Source organism: Suricata suricatta, chromosome 4 (assembly GCF_006229205.1).
Source record: "Suricata suricatta isolate VVHF042 chromosome 4, meerkat_22Aug2017_6uvM2_HiC, whole genome shotgun sequence".
Lineage (NCBI taxonomy): Eukaryota > Metazoa > Chordata > Mammalia > Carnivora > Herpestidae > Suricata > Suricata suricatta.
The window spans coordinates 119,455,770-119,481,035 of record NC_043703.1 but is presented as its reverse complement, the minus strand read 5'-3'; the positions used below and the strand labels follow the sequence as shown (position 1 = coordinate 119,481,035).

The 25,266-nt window shown below is 34.9% G+C and overlaps 1 protein-coding gene and 1 pseudogene across 2 annotated transcripts in view; one reads left to right on the top strand and one right to left on the bottom strand.

Annotated features, from left to right (window-relative positions):
- LRRTM4 (leucine rich repeat transmembrane neuronal 4) overlaps positions 1-25,266 on the top strand; it is a 672,677-nt gene that overhangs the window by 244,955 nt on the left and 402,456 nt on the right. The window lies entirely within an intron of this gene.
- Positions 2,856-3,767, bottom strand: LOC115290386 (annotated as a pseudogene).

Below are 25,266 nucleotides of genomic sequence, written 5' to 3'. Positions count from 1 at the left end.
TAGCCAGTAAAGACTATTGAGATATCTCTTATTTCATTCATGACATTGTTATCCTCTCTCCTTTTTTCTAATCTGTTACAGCAAAGATTCATTAATTTTACTGATCTTTTCCAAGAACCAAATTTTGTTATATTGATTTTCTTCATTGTTTCCCGGTTTGCTCACGTCATTCATTTCTGCTAGTTTTGTTTGTTTATTATTTTCTTCCTTTGGCATACTTCGGGCTTATTTTTGTTCTTCTTTTTCTAGATTCTTGATATAAGAGCTTAGATTATTGACTTGAGGTTTTTATTTTTTCTTAATATAGACCTTTAGTGATATGCATGCCCCTTCATCACCACTTAGCTGCATCCCACATGTATTGATATGTTAATTTTATTTTCATTCTGTTGAATGTATCCTTTTCCATTTCCTTTAATAATTTCTTTTTGACTTCTTGATTACTTAAAAACACAGTGTTTAGTTTCAAAGCATTTGTAAGTTATCCTGTTATTGCTCTATTAATGATACTCTAGTCTGTTGCTACTGTGGTCAGAGAATACACTCTTTATTTTTAATATTTTGAGTTTGTTTTATGATTAACATATGCCCTATTTTGATAAATGTTCTGTGTACATAATGTGTAATCTACTGTTATTAGGTGGCATAAACTATAAATGTCTATTAGACCCTGTTGGTTATATCAGTTCTTTTATATTTTTGCTAATTTATGTCTAATTGTCTATCCACTTGAGAGATAGGGGTGGGAAAGTTAACTATAATTGTGAGTTGATCTGTTCTTCTTTCAATCTAGCAGTTCCACTTCGCATATTTTGCAGCTCTGTTGTTTGGTGCATTCACATTTAGCATCATGGATTGGCCCTTTATCTCTCTGTCGTGACCCACTCTGTCCCTATAATTTTCTTTGCTGGGAAATCTACTTACTCTGATATATTAATACAGCCACTCCTGTTTTCCTTTGGTAATTTGCATATTCTTTACAAATGTGTTTATTTTCAAACTCTCTATATCATTATACTGGTATCCCCATGTTTTGAAAGTTTGCATTATGCCACTTCACTTATAGGAAAGATCTTACTTTTATGAAAAAAAAAAAAGGCAAAAACAACACTCAGTGTTTCTTTTTCAGTGAGCTGTTAGAGAGGCAGCACCAGCCAGTCCCAGCCTGAGTGTCACCACCAAACTCCTTCCCCAAGGACTATGCTCAGCATCTCAGAATCAAGCCTCCCTAACTTTGAATTGTATCTGTGAGCATCTGTGCTTTATCTGGATTTATTTTGTGCATCCATTAGCAATATGTGTCTTATGGTATCAGAAAAGCCTAAGAGAGGTTATTTTTGAGGTCTGGAAGTGCTGGAAACTTTTTTCCATATAAACTAATGATAGTTGCCTCTTTACTTGATACCATTTCATCTCTTTTGAAAGGTTTCATAAGAATGCTTTCCTTACAGATAGTTGAGGGAAACCTGTATTTCAAGTGAGATTCTTATAGAAAGCATACAGTTATATAATATTTTTAAATCTATTCTTTCAATCTTAATCTTCTAATTGTTATAATTAGAATATTTACATATAATGTAATTATTGATATATTTAGGCTTATGATAGTCATTTTATTTTTTGTTTTACTTTCTTTGTTTTTAATTTCTGTGCTTTCTTTTTCTTCTCTTCCTGTAGATTACTTGAACATTGTTTAGAATTCCATTTTAATTTGTCTGTGATGTCTATAAGTGTATCTCTTTTTATGGAATTTTTAATTCCTTGCTTTAGGTGTTATATTGTATCCACATAACTTATAGCAATCTACTGGTATCAATATTTGACTAGTTTGAGGATTGCATAAAAACTTTTCTCTCCTTACATTATTCTACCTTACCTCAATTTATAACATAATTATATTAAATAATTCCTGCATATTCATTGAGAATTAAAATAGACAGTTTTATAACTTTTGCTTCAATTGTCAGATATAATTTAGAAAACTTACTCAAAGAAGAGAATTCTGTTCTATTTACCCATAATTTTACTTTCTGTTGTTTTTTCTTCCTTTCTGTTGTTTCAAAATTTGTTCTTTTATCGTTTCTTTTCTGTTTAGATAACTTCTGTGAGTCGTTCTTTTAGGGTAAATCATCTGGCAACAGTTCTTACTTATTTTTTTTTTTGTTTGTTTGTTTGTTTTATTTTCCATCATCTGAGACTGTCTTGATTTTCTCACGATTCCTGAAAGATATTACTCTTGGATGTGTGTTCTGGCATGAAGCTCTCTTTTTTCATCACTTTAAAAACACGCTATGTCCTTTTGGCCTCTACGAATTCTTATCAGAAGCTCACCAGCATTAGTAAATTTTTCCCATATATGTAATATGTTGTTTCTCTCTGCTTTCAAATTTTTTCTTTTCTTTTCATTTTTAGAAGTTTACAACCATATCTTGGCATGACTTTCTTTGGAACCATTATGTTTGGGGTTTGCAGTTTCCTAAATATATGTCTTTTGCTAATTTGAGGGAAGTTTCAGCTTTTATTTCTTTGAGTATGTTTTCCAACTCTGCTCTTTTCTTCTCCTGGAACTCTGATAACATGCATGTTAGATCTATCATAATAGTCCCATAGATCCCTGAGTCTATATTTTTGCATTATTCTTCTAGATTATATTCAGGCTGTCAGCACAGAGCCTGATGTAGGGCTTGAACTCATGAACTGTGGAATCATAACCTGAGCCAAAGCCAGATGCTTAACCAACTATGCCACCCAGGTACCCCTGGGCAAAAAAAAAAAATTTTTTTAATGAGAAGTAAGCTTTTATTTATTTACTTGTTTCACAAATAAGGTTGGCTAAATTGGTTCCTTTATGATGATTAGAGAAAGAGACCAAATTCCATATCCTTGTCTGATTTCTTCAACCTTGGCTGGGGCAGTGGCAGCAGCAGGTGCAGCAGTGGTGGCAGTGGCCATGGGGTGGCAGCCACAAATGCAGATGAATCAGCCAAGAAGGCCTTGACCTTCTCAGAAAGTGGGAAGGTAGAATCAGCCTCCACAGAAAAAGCTAGGGCCCACTTGAATGCATTGATGGTAGAATGGGGAACTGATGCAACAGTCAGGTAACCTATCTGCAGACATATACTGGCAACCTTGTGGACACCTTCCAGGAAGAGAGGATGCAGAATTTCTTCTGTATGTCAAGCACTTCAGGGTTGTAGAGGTTGTCATTGTCAAACACGTGCTGGATGACCATCTAGAAAGAGAAGGAGGAGATGTTTAGCATGTTCAGCAGTGTGGCTTCACTGACTCCCACTTTGTCTCCAGTCTTAAATAGCTGCACATCACTCAGGATTTCAGTGGTGATGCCTACATCCTGGAAAAAGAAGGTCTTCTTGGGCCGCAGTCCAACATTCCAGGCTAGTACAGTGACTTCACATAAGACTATGGCACCAGCAGAGCCACATCTGGCACCTTACAGGCCAACAGCATGTCCCTGATCTAAGTGAGGTCCTCCTTGGAGAACGCAAAGGCCACATTCCCACAGATGCGAGGCAATAGTTTTCCCAGAGCAGGTTTTTCTCCAGATGCCTTCAGATGGCCTTACATATCATGGTGTTCTTGGCCATCAGCACCACAGGCTTCCCGTGGAGGGATGTGGGGAGCTGCTGCATCTCTTTGGAACCCACATTGCCTGCCCTCACAGTGAAGCATTTTGGATATTCATCCAGAAGTTGGGTGATTGTAAGGAAGTAGTTGGACTTCCAGGTCATCCCATCTTCCCTAGGCATCATTGCAGCTTATCAGGAATTGCTGCACAAGGTTTAAAGATGATGTCACTTTCATGAGAAGGCCTGGAGAGAGGAAGGGCCAATTTTTATAATCAGTAGAGAGTGGAAGTCTAGGTTACACCCTAGACATTTGCTGGTGGGATTGGAGGTGGGGCCACAATTTTTCTGTGGTGTTTGGATAGAATAAAGTAACTGTTTGCTAAAGTTTTCTAGAGCTTTGTTTTTTTTTTTTTAATTTTTGCTAGACTGCCTCTTTTCTTGTCCTTTTACTAAATAGGAGCAGTCTTTTAAGGCTTTTATTGTCTGTATCCATTGGCATTTACAAGTTACTGCTTTTTTATAACCAAATCTGTAATTTATAAAGAAAAAAGAAGCCCCAGAGTTGCACTGTGTTATTTCCTGGATGCCCAAGCCCCTTGCCAGTCTGCCTTCTTCTTTACAGTGTTTTTCACCATAATTAGCTGAAAGAGTAGAGGATCACTTGTTTTTAGGAAAGAGAAGTCTTTGCTTGTTTGTTTAAATTTTACTACCAGTGTTTTAAGTAGTTAATTTCTAAGTAATCCAGATTACATCTTTAAGCATTTAGTTTTTTAGTTGTTGTCATTTTATTTATTTATTTTGTTTAGGCTACATTAGATATAGATATTCTTGAAGTGCATGGGTGGCTCATTTAGTTAAGTGTTTGACTCTAGGTTTTGGCTCAGGTCATAATCTCAGGGTTTTGTCAGTTCAAGCCCCACATCAGGCTCTGCACCGGCAGCATGGAGCCTCCTTTGGATTCTGTCTTTCCTTGACTTTCTGCCCCTCCCCCACTTATACTGTCTCTGTCTCTTTCAAAATAAATAAATAAATAGAACAATTTATAAATTCTCATATTTCTGGTAATGTACTTTTAGTACCACAACTTATGTATTACAGGTTGAAGGATAAGTGTGTGTGTGTGTGTGTGTGTGTATATGTGTGTGAGTGTGTCTAAAACTACTCAGAAATTTTATTTGTTTTCTTTATCTTTGATTATTATGACTTCTATCGTGATAAGTAAAGTTTAGGTACTCTCTTTTATATGTTGCATGGTCATCTTGATCTCCAGTTTCAAGTATTCCTTAACCCCAGAAAAATTCATTTTACTACTTCTTGATCATTGATTTTCATCTGGTTATTGACGGCACATGGACTGGAAATTGTATTTTCAGGGACTTTCCATGTGCTTTCCTCACTCTCATAATTTATGTTCTCTTTTCTTTTGCTTAGATATTTTGTGAAAGATTTCTTAAAATTGCCGTCTAATTTACTCATGTGGGTTTCTACAATATCCAATATTCTGTACATTCCTCCATTACAGTTTTTAAATCCAAGTTATATTTTTCATCCAAGGTGAAGCATTTGTTTCTGTGAACAGCTGGCATAAGAATTCCTCTTAGAAAACTCTATTGAAAAATACTTTGCCTGTGTGTGAGAAGCTAAGGGAATGCTCAGGAAACAAAGATGATTGCTGAGTTGTAATTTGCTAGGAGAGAGGTGGAGCTAATCAAGGAGGTTATGGATAGTTCTGAGAAACTTGCCATGACCTTCTGGTGGGGCTCCATCACATTTTCAGCATATGTATGTTTGGTTAATCAATTTGATTGATTTTTTTGTGTTTCTTTGAAAATGAAAGCACTAGGTATCATGTTTTATGTCAGGGCTAATGTGTTTGGGCCAATAAATAATGTAAGAGACAGAGAAAGCAAGGAGAACATAGTCTTCTTAGCATTAGCATAGGTATTGGAAAACTCTGGGACTCCCAAGAGCTATAAAATTGGAGGGAAGGGGAATACAATGAGGCACAGAAGAAATCCCAGGCAATCTTTCAAAGCCTTAAAAGCCAGAGATGGAGCAATACAAAGGAAGACCAGGGGAACACAGGGAGATGACCATGTGCAAGCCAAGGGAAAAGGCCCAAGGAGAAACAACTTTGCCAACACCTGGTCTTTGACTTCTAGTTAACCAGAATTATGAGAAAAAGTTCTGTTTAAGCCACTTCTTAGCCCCCAAACCCCTCCAAAATAAAGCGGTGGGAGTGTTCCCACCTAAGATCCAGTAATGATTTTTTGTTTGTTTCTAGTTCTCAATTCTTTTCCCTCCCTAGAGTTGCCCATCTATTTTTAGTTTCAGTGATTTATTTTTTCCTTGCTAACTCACTGTGCTTGTGCTTCACTGAAATTGCAGAAGGGTCATCTCAGAGATTGGGTTTGTTTTGGTTTGAATCAGTTACACCCAAAGGGAGTGGGAAACAAAGTGTTTATATTCACTCTGATTTTCTTTTCTAGTTCAGAGGCCCTTAAATCTGAAGACTTAAGGAGGCAGCTATATAACTACAGAGTCATAGCAGCAAGCACGGCGTTGTTCTGTCTCCATTTTGGTTGTACCACTAGAAGTTGGTTAGAGCATTGCTCCTGTTCACTCAGAGGCTCATTTAACCTTACTTATTAGAAAAACAAACAAGAAACCAAACCTCTTCGCCTAGTAAGTCCAGCTGCTCTAAGTATAAGCAAGAAGCAGTAAATGCCAACACAGGGTCCCCACTCTCTGTCATCTCAGGCATCTGTGACCTTCCCCAAGGCTATAGTTGAATCAAGATTTATACCTCTGAACTGCCTCAGCCATCTCTCATATCTAATGCCAGAGATTCTGAAACAAGAGCACATGTCTATTGGAATCTGCCTCACATACGTGAGTCCAGTAGTTGTCCTGAATTGGGTGAGTGGCATGTTGTTGTCCATTCACAGAGCCTCGTTCGTTCTGTATCATATCATGTCTAAAGTGCTCAAAGATTCTTGCATACTCTGTTTGAAAGTATATTGGATTATTGATATTTAAAAATTTTTGTTTTCAATTAATTCAATTATGCCTCTAATCCCAGATTCTACAAGGATGGTGGAAAATTTAATCCCAGAAATTCTCATATTCTGACAGCTACCAGGCATCCAAACATGACCTCAGAAAGACAAACTCTTCCCAGATTTTATTTAGTGCTGTAAGGCTGAGGAATTTGGCAACAAGGAATCATGTACCCATACAGCCATTAACAGTAAAAGTACAGTGGATGAGTGCAGACAATAGAGCCAAACAGTTCTGAGTCAAACAAATATTGTCTTTCCTACGTTGTGTGGTGTTGCATAATATCTAACTTCTCTTTGTCTCTGTTTTTCATCTGTAAAATGTAAATTCTAAGATGTTACCTCAGAAGATTTTTATGAGGATTCAATAAATAAATGGGGGTGAAATTCTCTAAACAGTCCCTCACACACAGCAAGCTCTAGACATGTGTCAATGTCGTGTTCCCCTGAGGTCTTGCCTTCTTCCTGGAGTGCGACAGTTTCCCACAGGACACAGATTACTTAGCCCCCTTCTCAATCTCAGTCCTTCCCTTTTATATTTAGTTGCTTCTTAATTCTCCCTTCCCCATCATTTCCCTCAAAATTCTAGTCATCCTCTTTGCTAAGCTTAAAATTGCACGAAAAGAGAAGCAGCACGTTAGCTTTTTTCTGCTCATCCAAATCTGTGGCACAAAACAAAAAACAAACAAACAGATAACAGCTACTTCCTGGAAATGGAGGAAGAAGGGTAAATCCACAGACAACATATAAATATTATTCTGCCACATATGAGCTAAGCCTTTGATCATTGCAGTGGGAATGTTGGAGATAACTAGATTTTAAATCTACGTGCTTAAATCTTTTTCTTTGTGAGAAAATTTCAGTTTTTTTTTAATTTGTTTTCTGTTAACTAGAATCCTGTAGAATTTATGATTTCTTCAGAATTATAAATTGGTTTTTCTATGTATACAATAAGATAATATTAATAAAATTATAGAAATAGTAATACAGAATAGAAAGGAGACATTTTCCTTTGGCTGCCACCTTATAGGAAATAGCCAAAGTATACAACCTACTTACAGAAAACTAAAGAAAATACATCAAGCTTTTTACTTTGGATTATTTATTCACTATTAAACGTGTCTATAATTTCATATTATTTGTGATTTTTCTAAAAGTGCTTATATTATTATAGTTATATGTAGTTTGACATTCTGGCTTACTTAATGGATTTCAAGCTGAAATGGTACTTAGAATTGATTTTCTAGGAAATATGGTTTGGTGATACAGAAATTGATCATTTTTATTCCAGTTGGATAGGGATCTATAATAATTATCTTATTTAGGTATCAATATTTTATATCTATGTTTTACTTTGCAACTATATAAATTTGATTTTATGTCCATATTCTAATTTGAAGTGAATGTACATAAATACATATGCATATACACATTTTGTGTACACGATTTTATTTTGCAAATGAATACATCCATGTATATTTTGTATATTTATAAAAAAAGCTATGGCATGAATAAATCATAGGAATAAAAGGCATATCATAGGGAATATGGCTAATGATATAGTAGCATTTGATGACAAATGGTAGCTACACTTAGGGTGAGCATAGCATAACGTAGAGTGAAGTTGAATCACTATGTTTTGGACCTGTTACTACTGTAAAATTGTGTGTCAAATATATTCAAATAAAAACATTTTTAACGTATATATACACACACATAGTTTTAAGGAATATAAATAATAAATAAGCAAGTAAATAAATAAGAATACATACAAAGAAAGATATGTATATATACATTTATATATTAATTTGCATAATTACATAATGTACATATAAACTGTTTCAGCAATTTTCAAAAATTCTTTTTAGATATCTAACAATAATTGTTTCTGGTGCCCTAGAATAGCCAAATTTCAAAAGAAAACAGTTTTCAAAGTTAGAATAATTTACCAATAACATATTGATGTAGTTAATACAATTAATATATATCATAATGTTATATTAATTTATATTAATTAATATGTTAGTTAATGTTAATATAATGTACATTGTATCTGCATATCAATTCAAATATTGATATAAATTACAACATATGTTAATTTATAATAATATAAAAACTATCATATTAAAATGACTGCCTGCCCCTAAGTACTATATATATATTAATTAATTTCAATTTTGGTGGACAACATTCTTAATTACAGATGTAAACCTAATAGTTTTTCTTTAAAATTATCCATGCACAGATTATTGGAAGAATGCCTCATTCTGACATTTTTGTGTTATTCATAATTTTCTCTCTAACCTCCTCACCATCACAAAATGTTGATAGAGGAACAAGAGCACTGGGAGATGATATGAGCACCCAAGTTATGAAAAATCGGAGCCCATTTAGATTTATAGGTGTTTGTAACTTTCAGGCACAGCATCTTCCAAACAGGAATGAATTCTGCAAAGTAATTCTATTCTGAGTGCTATATATGAAGAATAAATATACCTATTATTCTTAAAATACCTGTTCTAAAGATATCATTGCTAGAAACTAGAAAACAGAAAAAAGTTTTTTCAAATCTGTAAACAAAAAGAAATAGAAGTGTTTCAACAAGTCATACATTGGTGTGATTTTTGTGGTCATTCAACTCAGCTACAACAAGTTTTAGTGAATAAAAATTGCAGATACGCAATTTTGTACATTGCATGTTTCCAATTCCTTAAGTTATATTTTGTTTTAATTTCAGATACCATTAATAATTGATTAATTTGAAGGTATTTATTAATTTGAAATGTGCTTTCAAGTAATTATTATATTGTTAAAAACAATGAGGGTCGCCTGGTGGCTCAGTCGGTTAAGCTTCCGACTTCGGCTCAGGTCATGATCTCATGGTTCATGGGTTCGAGCCCTGTATCGAGGTCTGTGCTGACCGCTAGCTCAGAGCCTGGAGCCTGCTTCAGATTCTGTGTCTCCCTCTCTGTCTCTGACCCTCCCCTGCTTGCGCTGTCTCTCTCTGTCTTTCAAAAGTAAATAAAAATCATAAAACAATTATAAAAAAACAATGCATGACATGCTTCTGCACTTCTGTTAATCAAAATGTTATGTGCACACCAATTGATATCATTTTTAAAAATCTCATTCTATTAGAAGGATGTTTATCTAGAAAATGAAGTAAATACTGCATTGATTAAAAAGGTAAAAATGTAATTTTAAAAATAATTATATGGCTTAGTAATATTCCATTGTGTGTGTGTGTGTGTGTGTGTGTGTGTGTAAATATACACACCACATCTTTTTTATCCATTCATCAGTCAATGGACATTTGGGCTCTTTCCATTATTGGCTATTATTCATAGTGATATTATAAATGGAGGGTGCGTGTATTCCTTTGAATCAGTATTTTTGTATTCTTTATGCAAATATCTAGTAGTGCAATTGCTGGATTATAGTGTAGTTCTATTTTTAACTTCTTGAGGAACCTCCATACTCTTTTGCAGAGTGATGGCACTAGTTTACATTCCTACCATCAGTGTAAGAGGGTTCTGCTTTCTCTGCGTCCTTGCCAACAAACCTATTGTTTCCTGTGTTGTTAATTTTAGCCATTCTCACAAGTGTGAGGTAATGTCTTGTTGTAGTTTTGATTTGTATTTCCCTCATGATGAGTGATGTTGAGCATGTTTTCCTGTGTCTGTTTGCTATTCTATATCTTATTTGGAAAAATGTCCACTCCTGTGTTCTACCCATTTTAACTGCATTGTTTGTGTCTCTGAAACATTATTCAGCTCTCAAAAAGAATAAAATCTGGCCATTTACAGCGATGTGGATTGAGCTAGAGAGTATTTTGCTAAGCAAAATAACTCAGAAAAAGACAAATACATATGATTTCACTGATATGTGGAAATTTAAAAACAAAACATAACGACTCTAGGGGAAGGGGAAAAAAGAGCAAGGGAAACCAAACACAAGAGATTTACTATAGAGAACAAACTGAAGTTGATGGTGGGAAGTAGGCGGGGAGATGGCCTAAATGGATGTTGGGTGTTAAGGCGGGCACCTGTTTCAATAAGCACTGGGTGTTACATGTAACTGATGAATCACTAAGTTCTACGTCTGAATCCAATTTTATCATATATGTTAATTTTATCATATATGTTACTAGTTTAATATAAACTAGAATTTATATTAAAGATTGAAAAAAAAGGGCACCTGGGTGGCTCAGTCAGTTAAATCTTGACTCTTGGTTTTGGCACAGGTCATGATCTCACAGTTTCGAGAGTTCCAGCCCACATCAGGCTCTGTGCTACTAGCCTGGGATTCTGTCTTTCTCTCTCTCTCTCTGCACCTCTCCCACTAATGCTGTCTCTGTCTATCCCAAAATTAATAAATAAAGAAAAAGATTTTTTAAATTTTTTAACATTTATTTATTTTTGAAAGATCATAAACAGGAGAGGAGCAGAGAGAGACACACACAGAATCTGAAGCAGTCTCCAGGCTCTGAGCTAGCTGTCAGCACAGAGCCTGATGTGGGGCTCGAACCCACAAACTGTGAGATCATGACCTGGGCCAAAGTCGGATGCTCAACCAACTGAGCCACCCAGGCGCCCCAAGAATTTTTTTTAATAAAAATAATTATTTGGTATATATTTTATTCTTACATCTTAACTATAATACTGGCTTATTTCTTTATCATAATCTAAGCTCAAATAATATTGCATAGCTTCATACAGCATACAAAAGTGTATACAACAGTCTACTTATATTTCTTCCCTCTTTTCTTTTATATTATTGTCATATATTTTATTTTTACATAGGAAATAAATATAAAATGCAGTGCTATTAATTTTGCATGGACAGCAATTATATTTAGAATTATTTAAAATAAAAATAAAGATATCTTCTCTATTTTTTTGAGACCATATTTGGAACTCTGTATTTCAGATTTCTCTATGATATTATGTTCCTTCTGTCTGAGTGCAAATATGCTGGTAATGAATTTTCTTAGCACTGGGTGTCTAAAATATATTTAATATAAAAATTTATTTTTTATGGATATAATATTCTAGTTTGCCTTTTTGATTGTTTGTGGCATTAGTTTAATGATGTCAATTTTTGTCTTCTGGTTTGCATAGTTTCTGACTCCAATTCTTGCTTTGAATTTTAATCAGTATATGATCTATCTTCCTTCTTCCTTCCTTCCTTCCTTCCTTCCTTCCTTCCTTCCTTCCTTCCTTCCTTCCTTCCTTCCTTCCTTCTTTCCTTCCTTCTTTCCTTCTTTCCTTCCTTCCTTCCTTCCTCTTTTAAATGACTGCCTACAATATGAACTCTTTATCTTTGGTTTTAAGCAGTTTGAATATAATGTATCTGGTAGTGTTTTATTTTTTATATTTATGCTTTTTGGATCTCTCTGTATACTGTTTACCCTCTTCCAGCAGTAGATTGCTGTTGGTTGGTACTTGATACTTGCTGTGGTTTTGGCGGGGGGGGGGGGAATCTCTATTTTCACAATCCAGATTCAGTGTTGGGGGATACTCTCTACCTTTGTCTTTGAAGTGGTGATTTCATTTGCCATGTGTCCTCCCAGTAACAGATAAACTCTGTCTTGTTGCTTTGGTATTTTTTAAAGTTTATTTTTATTTATTTTGAGAGAGACATAGAGAACGGGCAGAGAAGGGGTAGAGAGAGGGAGACAGAATCTCAAGCAGGCTCCATGATGTCAGTGCCAAGCCTGATGCAGGGCTCGAACTCACAAACTGTGAGATTATGACCTTTGCTGAAATCAAGAGTTGGACACTTAACTGACTGAGTCACCCAGGTGCCTCTTTTTGGTACTTTTGAGGGAGGAGAATGTCCTGCTTTCCTTCAAACTTAGGTGACTGCCAGTGGTTTTTGGTACAATTTCTGGACCCCAAATTGCCCCAGCCCCATTGGTAGGGTTATTTTTCTTTTGTTCTGCCCTGCACCACAATGGTACTTACCTGCGGTCTGAGGCAGTGGGGTTCTCTGTTCTTGCCCGGGCAGCCTAGAGCTTTCGTAGAGTCTCAGTCAAGCTCTATGCCTTTTCTAGTCATACCAGTGGTCTCCTCCTCCATGTTTACCCACTAAATAATGGCTCTCTCCAGTCTCATACTGTGTCCCTAATCTCATTCATGAATGCTATATGGAGGTCCATGGAGAAGAGCTCCAGCGTGGGTATGAACTCCCCTGTGTTGCCTGTTCCCAATTACTCTATGCTCTCATTGTGGCTAACAGTCAACCTTCAAAAGTGTATTAAAACTGGGAGCTGAATTCTTCTTTCTGCTAATACAGAAATCTGTTCCTGTTTCTCTTCAGTAAGTTAGTCAGTGTTTATAAAGCATTTCCATTGAGTTGTGGTGAGGAGGTTCTTGGATTTCTGTATGTTGTGACCTTGTAACTTCAACAATCTGGTTTAAGAAAGTTTTATTTTGTATAGTATGATTTTTTTTTGTTGTTATATTGGGAGTTAGATGTTTAACAAACATATATCTTTGGCAGAAGCAGAACTCCTGCATTAGTACTAAACAAAAACAATAACAACAAAAGCTTCCCAAATATGTATAATATATAACTACAGTTGAGTCCCCAGAAACTGAGCACCGTGCATAGCCTCTAATGCTGTGGTTTTCGATCCTGGGTCCTTATAAGAATCGCTAGAGGACATTTTTAAAGAATACTGATGCCCAAGTCCATGCCTCCAGAGATTTTTGATTAACTGGTCTCATCAGAGCTTCTGCCATGAGTATTTATTAAGATCTACCTAGTAGATTCTGATTTACAGCTAAGGTTAGGATCACTGTTCTAATCAGTCTAATGGTACTGTAAGAGTGTGAAGTGACAAATTTCAGCATATGAACCATGATTTTCTTAAATCTATTATAACCACAAGTTTAAATCACATTTTTGTTTTACATTTGTATAAACATATTCTACCTGAGGCCACATCCAAACTATAATCAAAAATTAAGTGAAGTCATTATAGTGATGATTTTGGTTTTGTGAGCTCAGGAGAGAAGCATCTTTTCCAAGAAACTGAATTATGCACCTTGGAGTCCCCTAATATCATGGTTCTGTAGACTGTCACCAAAGGTTCCTCTGAATAGTCTGTACAGAATGTTAGAAATATGGAAACAAGAACATATATGTTATTTTTTTAAGTTTATGAATTGATTTTTGAGAGAGACAGACAGAGAAAGAATGGTAAAGGAGCAGAGAAAGAGAGAGAGAGAAAGAGAGAGAGAGAGAAGAAGGGAGGGAGAATCTCAAGCAGGCTCAGTGCTGTTAGCACTGAGGTCTGTGCAGGACTCGAACTCACGAACTGTTGAGATCAGGACCTGCACCAAATTCAAGAGTCTGACACTTAATCAACTAAGCCACCCAGGCACCCCTGGTCCTTTATATGATCTGGTTTTTCATGACCCATTTCCACAGATGTGGCTATTAGATTGTCAAATACATCATGTACTTTATAGCTGGTATCTACTTGCTACTTAGAAGATAGTCTTAATTAAAGAAGTCAAATAGTTACCAGGCAAGTTTCAGGAGGTTTTGACTTACAAAAGAATACTTAATAAAATATCCTTGATTGTTAAGCAATCAAATTTATTATTGAACCAAAACATTGAAATTTTGTAAAGTATAGAGAATTTGAGATATTGAAATCTTGAAATCCAGAATTTATAATATATAACATTAAAAACCAAAAGATTACATTAAAATATATAGACATACCAAAATAATAAGTAAGCATAGTTACAAGTGTGATTCCAAAATACTGCAGGGTTTATACCATTAAAGAGAAGAATTAATAAATGTCAACTCTGAACTTTATAGAGTTAAGTTCAATATTTTAGCTTTTCCGTTATAACCCAACTGGGGATGCAAAGGCCCCCTGCAGCCCAGTTATAAGTTGTTTCAAAAAGTAGCTAAAAATCCAGTCTGCCACTTAGGTCTATGCCAAGGAAGATTAAAGATTGGGAAAGGAGAGAAAATTGTTAGGTTTTAAACTTTTAAAGCAATTTTTATTTAGCAAGGGCCAATCTTCCAAATACTTCCTAAACACTATTTTATTTCTACAAAAGGAATAAGTTTAAGATACTAATTTTTCATATGATTTTTGACCCCCAAAGGGTAAATTTCCTACCTATGATTCACCCTAGAAAATTCAACACTCTCAAGCAATGCAATTTTTTTATCTATCTTATACATGTTCAATTTTCTGAGAACTTTTTATAGTTTCACCACACTTTCTAAAGTCAAATAATTGAGTTCATCATATTCATCTAACATTCACCTCAGAACCTGAAGAAAAATTTCCATTCACCTGCAAACATGAGAAAGAATACAATTTTAAAATGGAAGCAGATTTCATGCTTTGAAGAACCATTTCCATTAAGTACATCTTCCTTTTTTCTATTAAATTTCCAATTTAGCAGTGGAAAAGACCCTAACATGTAATTATTGAATGTTTGTGGCAGTATATTTATGTTGCCTTTCTGTTTATTTTTTAATGTTTATTTATTTTTAAGAGAAAGAGAGAGACAGAGCACAAGGCGGGGGGGGGGGGTGGAGAGAGGGAGACACAGAATCTTAAGCAGGCTCCAGGCTCTGAAGCTGTCAGCACAGAGCCTGACATGGAGCTCGAATCCATGAACCATGAGATCATGACCTGAAGTCAGATGCTTAACTGACTGAGCCACCCAGACATACCTTGTGTTGTCTTTTATAAAACCTTAAGATTATGTCATATCTTCCATTGGTAAAATAATAGGGAGACTTCAGAAATTTCCTCTCTTATGTTCAATCCATGCACATATAGTAAGAGGTTGGATTACATTGGTAGATAAGATCTTGTAGCTACACACTTTTAGGCTTAGGTGCTTGGGGAAGGAAGACTCAGACTTCCTTGTTCTAAAGGTGCAAAAGAAAGACATGAGGCTTACAAGAAGGCCAGTCCAGCCAAACAGGACAGTATTTGGAATCAATCTCTGAAGTCTCTAGGGTTTCTCTGTGAGACCATACTTTTCATGATGGACATGGAACAATATGTAGTAAGTAGAAGTTAGGACTCAAATTCTGTAGGTCGGCAGAAATACTAATGTTATATAAGTAATACATTCTTCTCATCGTAATAGGAAATGTTAAAAGAGAAAGAAGTACATGACTTGGAAAAATGTGTGAGGTTTGAGTAAAGACAGAGGTCAGATATGGCAATAATGTCTAACATCGCATTTGTCAGCAGAGTGTATTTGATGGGTCTGGCTGCCTGAGGGTTTTGTTTTGGTTTCCTATTCGTGTTTTACCATTCAGTTTGTGTCCTGCTGGTATATGCATGTTAGATAAAAGAAAGAAAGTTGACCTGAAAGATTCTGAGGAATATTCTGTGGTTAATACAGATGTAATAATTTGCCCTGCTAAAATCTCTTTGAAAACTGTAAACAAAGGAAGAATATGAAGAAATGCAAAAGGTATATGAAAGGTAAATTTTTAAATTAAGCATTTACAATGCCAACTTACTAACCATAAAAAAATCAGAAAATAGGTTTCTGTAGTTAGCAGGGCTAACTTATTAGCTTGCATCATAAAAAAAAGTCAAAATACCTAACTTTAGAAAGAGAACTTGTTTGCATAATGCTCTATATTTCCATATAGTTTTATTTTAGTGCTTATAGATTTATTTCAATCCGTATTCAATTGAGTATCTTTCTCATTTTTCATATTACACGATCAGCTTGATAAAGGCATCTGGCAGGATTTCTGAATTAGCTCTCAATAATTATTCACTGAATGAATGAATCACAATGAGTTTCTTCCTTTATTTGTGAATTGACAAACTTTTCTATAAAGGGCCACATAATAAATATTTTAAGCTTTGTGGGCTGTAGAAGTTCTCTTTGTATATCATTCTTTGTTTATAAATTAAAATATAAAATATAAAACAAAATTCCTAACCTAAGAGTAGTCACAGAAAAGGCCACGAGCAAGATTTAGCCTTCAGGACATTGTTTGCAGATTCCTAATCTCTGTATTAAATGGATCTTGGGGCACCTGGGTGGCTCAGTCAGTTAAGCATCTGACTCTTGATTTAGGTCACAATCTCATGATTCATGAGATCCATCCCCTAGTTGGGCTCCATAGAGTGGAACCTGCTTGGGATTCTCTCTCTCCCATCCCAAAATAATAAACATTTAAAAAATGTATAAAAAATGAAAAAACAACCAAATAAATGGATCTTAATTTGATTTCTAAAGTTCCTTCTAGTTTCCTGAGTTTCCTTTCAGGAGTATATCAGAGCTGGCCACTATCAGCTCAGTAGATGAACTTGGTGAACAGCATGTAAAGTCTCTTTGTTTGTTTATATAGTGTGTGTGTGTGTGTGTGTGTGTGTGTGTGTGTGATAAGCCTGTTTATCAGCATACCACCTTTTAAGTTAAAAAAATAAAACCAGAGATTATATTTAAGGTTGCCATCAAATTTAAGTACACTAGTTAAATTTGAAGTTCAGTTAACAAAAACAAAATATAAGTATGTCTTATGTAATATTTGGGACACTCTTACATAGAAAATAATATTGTGCTCATATGAAATTTAATTTTGATTGGGAACTTTGTGTGTGTGTGTGTGTGTGTGTGTGTGTGTGTGTGTGTGTTTTCTGATTCTGGCAACTCTGTGCAACAATTATAAATCTTTTGAAGAACAGTGAAACACTATTATGTGTGGTGATCATATGCATAATGGAAACTATTGTATCTACTTTTTAAAATAGCTATTATTTTTATCTTATTATTACAGTAATATGGATGTTTTTATTAAAAAATATTAGAGACAAATCCTGTCATTCTGTGGCTACTACATCATTCATGATAATCATTTACGCTCTAGAATCTTTACTATTATAATAATAATTGAGGATTTATTAGGTGCCAGGCATTAGGCTATATGAATTACTAACATTTTTCTATTTGATATCTGCAAAATACTGTCTTATATATGTAAATATATATGAGAAAACTAAATATCATAGAGTTAAAAAAAGAGCAATGAAAGTTTAAGGGAAAAATGTCAAAGATGATATGATTAGCAAGTGATGAAATTGCTATTTCTTCTCAGATTTTTTTTATGTTTAAATTATATCAAGACTCAGTCCAGTTGCTAGGTATGAAACAAAGCTGTATATTACTGTTCTTTGCCCATTTAGGGATTTTTTTCTCTCTTTGAAACATTTTTAAACTATTCTCTTTATATCTTTTTTTCCTGCGATGATGATTACCAATTTATATAGTTTTTAAAAAGAACAATGGTATTTTATTTATCTGAGTATTCCCAACAGTATTTAGCATAATCTTTTATATTTATGTGAGTTTAAAAGTATATTTGGTGAATAATTTATTAGTGTTGAATAATTAATGGTGATGGATTAATAATTAATGATGTGATTGCCTAGTGTATTTGTTGAATGAATTCAAAAAGTGTGTTATTTTATATTAAAATTTTGTTTGGGGACTAAATTTATAGTAAGATACTGAAAACTCCAAAGGCAGTGACTTTTGTGACCCACCAAACAAGGGCCTTGGCACTGAAAAATTAGAGGGGTGACAAGAATTAAATAGCCCTAGTCTTCTGTAGTGGATATTTTTCTAGAGAAGGAAGACAGACAGATGTAATATTGAGAGTTGTGGTAAATACAATGAAGAAATATAAAGCAAAATGAGTGGATAAAAAGTTATTGTAGAGGATGTGATAGTTTATAAAAGAAAATGTTTTTTAAAAAGCAATGCTGATAAGCTGATATGTGAGCAGAAATTTAAAGAAACCAAATGAACCATTCATCTATTTTTTAAAAAAATAGCATTCCAGGCAGAAAGAAAATCTAGTACAAAAACCTTGAGCGGATGTGTATTTGGGGTATCCAATGGAGACCCATGAGACTAATGACACTAATGCAGCAAAGTGACATCAATCCACTACTCAAATCTCCTACTCTGCTGCTGCTGTTTGGAGAATATTCCACAGAGGAGCAAGAGTGAAAGCACAAAGAATAGCTAGGGAGCTATTGTTCAGTCCAGGCAGGAGATGATGGAGTCTTGGACAGTGAAGGTAGCAGTGAAGGTAGGGAACAGAGGTTCGATTCTGAATATATTTCAGAAAAATTGTCAACAGAATTCACTGATATTTGGATGTGGAGTATTAGAGAAAGAGAGGGGTCAAGAAAGACGCTAAGTGAATTGGTCTTATTATCTAGAAAAAAATGTGGTTATTGTTCAGTGATGGAAAGACTGGGGAAGAAACAAGTTTGGATGGGCAAATTTGGACTTTTTAAATGTGAAGTACTGATTAGTAATTTGAATAAAGATTTCCTTATAGAAATAGGTGGTTAGAACTCCTTTGCTTATGATTCTCTTACAAAGTCAACTCTTACAAAGTTGATAAGTTTGTTGGATATAGAACCATGAAGTTTGCAGAAGAGGTTGAGGCTGGAAATATAAAGGTATTATTCATTGACTACAAGTGAAATTCAAAGTCATAGAACAGTATGAAATTATCTGAAGGATGAAAGTAGAGAACAGACAGAAGGATCAAATATTAGGACACTATAATTTTATAGTTTATAAATTCAAGTATAATCCAGCAAGAAAAATAAGGAGGAGTCACTAGTAAGGTAGGGGAAGAACCAAGAATGTGGTATTCCAGAAACTATTTAAGAAAGGGTTTCAAGGGAGGGAGGGGGCATGATCAGTGCGGTCCCATCCTGCTTCTAGGATTAGTAATATAAGAATAGAGGAGTGAATACTTAACTGGACACTTGTGGTGGGTAAGGGGATTTCCATTAAAAGAGGGAAAGAGTTAAGTAATCAAAGAGCACCTTCACTAGTCCCCTTGTTCCACTGGGAGAAGACTCATGGAGACAAGAGAAGTAGCAGACAGATGGCTCCTTTGATGCACATTCATTCTAAAGTGACCCCCAGGCAGCCAGCAGGAATGGACATCAGATTACAACTGAGGAGACCTGCCTCATGGCTTTGGGAATTCTCTGCTTCTCTAAGAAATCATTATTTCTTCTCCTGATGTGAACAAGAGCAGGACACAAAAAGAATACATATGGAAAGCAACAGCTGCATGCCATTCCTGCTATAGCTTTAATTGCTCCATAGAAGACCAGCTCTTTCCCTTGGGTGAACAGTTGGAAAGCCCCACTAGGTGCCAGGTGGCACTATGTGCCAAGCCCTGTGCTGTAAAAAGCTGGCAGCAAGATTCCCCACATTCGGACGTGCAGGTAGAAAACCATCAGATCCTTCTCTGGCATGCTCAGGGGAGCTGAATCTGTTTTGCGGCTGTCCAGGATTGAATGCCTTCCTCACTGAGCTCTGTACAGGTTCCATGGAGTTTTACAGAAAGACTGCCTTTTTTTATTTTTTTCTGAGTGATCAGTCTGTAAGAGATCCTTTTGGGATAGCTTAACACTTCTTTCAAAATGAGACAAAAACAGATTGGAATGGGTTCAAGAGAGAAAAGGAGGACAGGAAGTACAGTTTAAGAGTATAGATAGTACCTAAGTAAATATAAAATTATTATGTGGAAAAAATGGAGTTTGGTGGAAAGATCATGGATATGGACAGCATCCACTATTGTTAAAATTTTAGACCTATTATGGAACATGAACAAAAAGCTGAATCTGTTTTATTCTTAATTTTCTCTGACCAGTAATGCATTGTGCTATAAGAAACTACAAGTATGTACTCTTTCAAAACTAAGTTAATATTAGATTTAATAATAATAAGAGCATCTTTGTGATCCTTTTATTTTATTTTATGATGCTTATAAATTAATTGATATTTAAATAGTAATATTAAGAAGAAATGAAATAATCCTGTGATATCTCAATTTGTAAGAAAAAAGTAATAATGTAGGCATATGCATAAGATGCAGACCAGAAAGTACAACGATATTTTATTTTGTTTATTTTTTTAATGTGTATTGATTTTTGAAGGAGAGAGAGACAGAACATGAGCAGGAGAGGGTCAAAGAGGGAGAGAGACGTAGAATCTGAAGCAAGCTCCAGGCTCTGAGCTGTCAGCACAGACACCAATGGAGGGTTCAAACTTACTGACCATGAGACATGACCTGACCTGAAGTCCGAGGCTTAACCGACTGAACCCCCCAGGCACCCCCAGTACAACCTTATTTTAAAACCTAGAAACTATGTTCCTTTAAACAATTCTTACTACAAAATAATAATTTTATTTTAAAGAGCAACAATCATTAGGAAACTAATTGATAAATTTAACTGTGAAAAGTAGTTCCCAAACTATACTATACAACCTTAAAGTTATAAAACATTGGGAAATAAAGATTAGAAAGCCCTACTATGTGCCAAACCCTGTTAGATTGATTTTACCAATAAACTACTCTGGAGTTGTTTTATAATTAAATTGATTTAGCCTTTATCATTGTACAACACTGTCCGTATGCTGTAAAAAAGAAACAAGACTAGTTAATTAATTGCTAATGTAAAAACCACAATTGCTTTCACCTATTTATTTTTTGTTCCATTGTTTCCTCATGGTTTCCCTCCTGTTCAATGACTCCTTGGCCTGAGTCCTTTTTTTGTGGAAATTACATTGAATCATATATTAAATTATGTTTTTAAACTTTCAAAATATGCTCATTAGTGCTAAATTTATTCCACTCGGCAAAAACCCCTTGGCAATAATATTAAAATAAAATAAACATTGAGTGTGAGCTATGGCAATTTGGAAATTCATAAAAGTGCAGTTTTCTTTCCTTTTGTTTCTCAGAGGCTGCACATTAAGTCCGTAAAGCAGATTGCTGCTAACACTCACAAGCCTGCGTTGGGGGCCGGAAAAGTGATGCTGGCATTGCTCTAGGAAGGCAGGGAGCAGCCAGCGAGGAGAACGGAAAGCCAGGCGGCAGTGCTGTTAACCGACCAGCCTCGCCCGGGATATGGCTGGGGATAACTGTCAATGGAGAATGTAATTCCTTAACTTTCCATCCAGTAAGATATAAGGCAACACATTGAAAACATAAGCTGGAGCACAGGATACGAGTTTTTGATGTTGAATAGGAGGGTTTGGTTAGGATCACAGAAGCATAGTGTACACGCTCCAAAATCCATCACCCGCCTAAAATTACTCAAGTATTAGGACATTCTTCCTTGTGCCTCTGCAAACAATTCTATTTTTAGCATAATATTCTATCCAATTGTGTTCCTATTCAAGGATTCAAAGTATGCCAAAAGACAGGGGTATAAAATATGTGTTTGCCTTGAGAAGAAACTCTGCATCTGAGAACAAGTGTTTGCTTATTAAGCTCAGCAAATGAATTTTATTTATTTGATTTGTGAGAAATTTTTATAACATTTCACAAACTTTTCTTAAATAACTAGTGAGTGCAAGGAATTGTTTTAGGCACATGCAAGACATATATTATCCTATCTATAATAAATATTAGTTAATAGAAATATTAGTTGGTAGAAATTAGAAATATTAGTTGATAGAAAACAAATATTAATGATAAAACTGTGTTCTTATTCATTTTAATTGGGAATATAGAGCATAAATGGACCTTTATATATTTCTATGCTCTAGGGGCAAAGATATTGAACTATTAATATAAATATTAAAAATGGATAGAAGTTATGTCTGATCATTCCTAATTTTAATTTTTGCTTTATGATCTTTAATCCTGATTTAACCCAGAGAAGGAGAAAGAGTGGAAAGAAAAAAATCTGCTGACAGTTATGGGCTAAAAGCATTGCCTGTTCAAATCACTTTAAATGAAATATTTGATATACGAATTGCAATGGGTCTTTAAATTTTGTTCTTTATGATTTTGAGAGTCATCTATATTATCTGAAGTAAACAAATATGGATCCTTTAAAAGATATAAGTATTTGAAAGTATAAGTATAAATAATAAGTAATTATGCAATATATAACTTTATACATTTAAAAATATTAAATAAAACATATACATATTTTTCACATTTTTTACTCCCATGCAGTGAGAATGAATTGCTTATCAAAAGTAATAGCTACTTACTATTAATGTCCAAAGAGCTGTTTGCTGTCATTTCTGTACATAAATATGAATATATACCTCTGTTTTCTCTGTAAAATATTATATCTTAATGTACCAAAAGCAATATTATATCTTTTGTACCAAAAGCAAAGACAAAATTATTTAGAAAATTCAAGTCAGTTTCAGGTACTTTTTTTTCTCCCTAGATAAATGGAAGCTACAAGGTCATGGCCATATTATGTATTTTATCTGGTTTCACTGTAGCATGTATAGGTCTAGGCAAATAGTAATTACTCATTTACGTACAATGAGTAATTAAAATGTGTGTAACTATTTTTAATTAACTAAGCATTTATGGAGAGTTGTGAGACTACCACCACCCCACAGATAGTAAGCTCCCTACTATTTACCTAACAAGTATTCAATACATATTTGTTGAAAGGAAGAAGGAAAAATATGTGTACACACTTAGAGGCACAACAGGCACACCATAGACAATTTAGGAACATTAGCTGTTGTTATTGTCATTAAAGTGACATCCCTGAAGTCACACGGCTGCCAATTGGCAAAGATGTGACTCACATCCTCATACTATTTTTGCCAAACTTCACTTTCTTTCCATCATGCCAAATCCTGAGATGATTAAATGTTAGGGAAGTATTTACATAGTATTAAGGATCTTTTCAATGCTCTTATTAGACCTGCTGTAGAGATTAGAAATAATCAGAAGTTATCAGAACTGTAAACAAGGGAAATATGTTTGTTTACCACATGTACCCACTTGTTAAATCATGTTATTATTTTTTCCTATGGATTTCCTGACTGGGAGAGAGTGCTCTGTGAATTCAGGTATCTAGAGAAAGGGACTTGAGGGCTCCTGGTATCTTTCATTCTAGGAAGCTTGGCAGATTATGCTCTTTGACCAATAATTCCAAATGGTGACTAGTACCAAACCATTATGTGTGCAAAATGAATACAAAGAGGAACTGACAATGTAATCCTTATATTTCTATGGTTCTTCAATTGCCCTTATCGCAAAATCAGGTCTCCCAAATCCATATACATTGAGAGAAATACAGCTGATGCTCATCTTCATCCGAAGAATCCAATGAAGTGTCTGGCTAAAAATTATATGATTCCTCTTGTTTCTTCTATGACATTTCAGCTAGGCAGAAACAATTTTAACCATGCCTAATTATTTATCAGGAAAGAAATCTTGGGTCTTCTGGGTGGCTCAGTCAGTTAAGAGTCCAACTTCAGCTCAAGTCATGATCTCACGGTTTCTAGTTCGAGCCCATGTAGGACTCATGCTGACAGCTCAGAGCCTGGAGCTGACTTTGGATTCTGTGTTTCCCTCTCTCTCTGCACTTCCCTCCTCACACTCTCTCTCTCTCTCTCTCTCTCTCTCTCTCTCTCTCTCTCTCTCTCTCTCTCTCTCTCTCTCTCTCTCTCTCTCTCTCTCTCTCTCTCTCTCTGTCTCTCTCTCTGTCTCTCAAAAATAAATAAACATTAAAAAAATTAAACAAAGAAAGAATTATTGGGTAAAAATCTGACTTTCACATTATTCATAGGAATTTCAACACATTACCATTCTCTGGTACTCTGGCAATGCCCAGCACTTATAATGATGCATTATATTTTACTTATTTACTTTCTCATTGTCCCCGCCTTGTTTTGTGTCTCTTGAGGGCAGGAGTCAAATCTTTTCTTTTTAATCTTAATATTAATAGTGGTTTGTCCAGTATCCAGTGCTCTTTATTCAATGAAAGCATCACATATTTTACACAAATAGCAACTGCCACCTTATCCAAGCTTACTGAAATTGTTGCTCATCTGAAGCTGGATATACAGCACTAAATGCTTAAGTGGCTACAGCTAGGAGAAATGTTTGGTGATGCAATAAACCAGCGGCTTCAGATACATGGGAGACATATCTCAAATATCTCCACATCCTTTTTTACCTTGGATATCATTTGCCCTTCGTTAAATATTGAACCTAAAACCACTTCCAATATTATGGAGCCATTAAAAATAAATAAAGCAAAATACAGAGAATTAAGGGAGGTGTAATTTCTGGTGTAAGAAAGTTTTCCCCTACCCTTTTTGTCCTTACCTTGTAGAATGCTCATATTAAAAAAAAAAGATCTGACTACATATCCAAACTAGTCTTACTCTGAGCAATGGTTTTAGGAAAAATAGAGTCAATTTTGTTCAGTTAACATTTATTGAGCTTCTGTCCTATGTTGGGTGCTTTGCCGTGAGTATAGTAGCCAACAAGGGAGGCACAGTCTCTAAGGTAGTGGTACTCCCACTGTATTTATTTGGGAATTAAGGTATATGAGGTATGTATGTCCTATGCCATCATTAACAATCAAGAGTAAAGCAGATTACTATATGAAAAAGATTATGCTAAATCATTAATTTTTGGTTGATGCAGATAGAAAACCTTATAATTTATCTGTAAATGGCATAAAAGCACTCAGATAGGAAAGAAGTAATCTCAAAATAGTTGTGATGGGATCACTATAATAGAGCAGTAAATGAAACAGAAGGAACGTGACCCAAAAAACGCACATT